The sequence below is a fragment of the Euphorbia lathyris genome, chromosome 10 (genome assembly GCF_963576675.1).
Source record: "Euphorbia lathyris chromosome 10, ddEupLath1.1, whole genome shotgun sequence".
NCBI classification, from domain to species: Eukaryota; Viridiplantae; Streptophyta; class Magnoliopsida; order Malpighiales; family Euphorbiaceae; genus Euphorbia; species Euphorbia lathyris.
The window spans coordinates 11,864,484-11,866,924 of record NC_088919.1 but is presented as its reverse complement, the minus strand read 5'-3'; the positions used below and the strand labels follow the sequence as shown (position 1 = coordinate 11,866,924).

Here is a 2,441-nt window from a genome sequence, read left to right as displayed (position 1 = left end):
TATTAAGCCATAAATCTAATTCTTATGATACTTTGAATTTTCATCCTAAAATTCTAATATGTCTATATTTAACGGTGAATTTGGTTATCAATAGTCTATATAAACAGTACTGCGGTTTTAACATGTTTTTTAGAATAAGAAAAACATTGACTATCGCTGTGTTATTGGGGTATGGTTAGTGGTAACTAAATAAATATATTTTAGTTACAACGAAATTAAAGATAAAGTTTTCTTTTTTCTTTAATTTCATTTTATATTTTACAAAAAAAAAAAAAAAAAAAAAGTATAATTAAGCCTTTAAATTTTATATGTTTTAAGGATCAAGTGTTTGATCAATTATTTTTTCAGATTGAACCCTTGATCATGGATTCTATCTCTATTTAACTTTTTCGTCGAGTTTGGATGACATGCATTGTTAGGACGATTCGGTCTTTTGACGTGGACAATTAAAAATAAAAGTTTATTGACTAGGATGGATAGAGAGTAAAAAGTAAAAAAAGTTTTACAGAAATCGATTTTCAGTAGCTCTTCCAAGCTCGATCTTCTCCTCTCCCATTTTGCGATTTTCAGTATTAGAATCGCCAAATCAATCTTCTCTTCCCAAACTCGATGAAAAAGTTAAATTAGGATTGGATCCATAAAAAAAATTTAAAGATCAAAGACTTAATATGGAAAAAATTTTGATCATGGGTTTGATCTTTAAAACATATAAAGTTCGGGGACTTAATTATGTTTTTTTCTTTATATTTATTAAGTTTTTATTATTACGTATAGTATCATTTAAATCTCCATTGACCTCTCGTGTAGCATTTGAGATTAGGGGTAAAGTTGCTCTTAATTATCAATAAAATCACTCAATTTTTAATGTTATTTCAATTAGGTAACTCCGACGATTTCAGTAATTAAAAGAATTGAAATGAGGACATGAGTGACACATGAGCATAGTCAACTCAGATATCTGATCAAAACGACACATAACTTCCACTTATATACCACCTAAAAGCCATGTCTCGGTTATTTTCATAAAAAAACAAAATTTAGTTTTTTCATAAAAATAATCGACATGTGGCTACCACGTGTCATTTCACTTAGATATTTGAGTTAACTCATGCTTAAGTGTCATCCATGGCATCATTCTACTGCACTTTAACAACTGAAATTGTCAGAGTGATTTAATTGAGACAAAACTCAAAGTTGTGTGATATTATTGAGACAAATTGAAGTTGAGTGACCATTTTAAGACAACCATATAAGTTTAGTGACCAAAAATACATTTAACCCCATGTATATATATTAGTTTTTTGAACCTTGTTGATTTCATAATTAATTAAACCAGAGCCTTATTTAGAGGGGCTTGTTATTGCCACGTGTTTAGTATGTTTTTTTTTTCTTTTTATTCGGATATTCAATCCAATATGTAATTTTAAATTCTGATTCTTTTTAATTGTAATGTTGTTTTTTCACATTAGAGAACTTGGAAAATCTTCTCTTGATCATAGTTTCGGCGACCTGTAACGAGCCTATTAGCCCTTTTGGTGGTAATCGTGAGGCTTGCAAGGCCATTGAACTCTCCTATGTATCGTTCTCTGTGGCGGTAATGCTGCAATTTTGAAGCAAAATAACTCATTTCAATATATTTTTTAGGTGGCACCGTGTTAATTACATTAGTTTATGGTCTTTCAGTTATCGAAAATACAAAGTTAATCCTTTAATTCTTAGTAGGAAAGAGAGCTCGTTTTGGGCCCGTTTAGGAGCTTCTATTAAGAGGTTTTCAATCCCAAAAAAAAAAATTATATCTAATTTAAAATTTATTTTAATTAAAAGAGAATATCTTTTCCGATGTCGTCCAGCGGTTAGGATATCTGGTTTTCACCCAGGGGACCCAGGTTCGATTCCCGGCATCGGAATTTTTTTTTTTAAATTGAATAATTATTAAGATCTAAATTGTTAAAAATCATCCCTATTATTTTAGCACATTTGAGCTTTAATTATTTATTTTTTGTCATATGAAATCTCTATTTATGAATATATAATTCAATTAAAAAAATTGTTTATTTCATTTATTTTCCAGTTCAAAATAAGGTTTTTACCTTCTTTTTAGATAAATAAAAAAAAAACTACTTTTTGTACTGTTAAAAATACAAGTTTGTAATGTGAATAAAGTAACATTCTATTAAAATTGGGAAAATTTGGAAAAATTACAGAAAAAATGAAATAACATAGTTTTAGATGCATCAATTTGGATTATCATATTATATATACAATATACTTAAATGTAGATATTTTAATAATCATATATCGGGTAAATTACATCAATGGCCACTGAACTTTACCCATTTAACACTATGGCCACTGAACTTCAATTCTTAACAGTATGACCACTGAACTTTACACGTTTTAACACCGGTGGCCACTCAACGCCTCAAAACGACCGTTGACGG

At 29.0% G+C, this 2,441-nt stretch overlaps 1 non-coding gene across 1 annotated transcript; it reads left to right on the top strand.

The window, feature by feature from the left end:
• Nucleotides 1-1,835: 1,835 nt before the first annotated feature.
• On the top strand, nt 1,836-1,907 carry TRNAE-UUC (transfer RNA glutamic acid (anticodon UUC)). Its single transcript has one exon. It is a non-coding gene; the product is annotated as a tRNA-Glu (tRNA).
• The last annotated feature ends 534 nt before the right edge of the window (nt 1,908-2,441 follow it).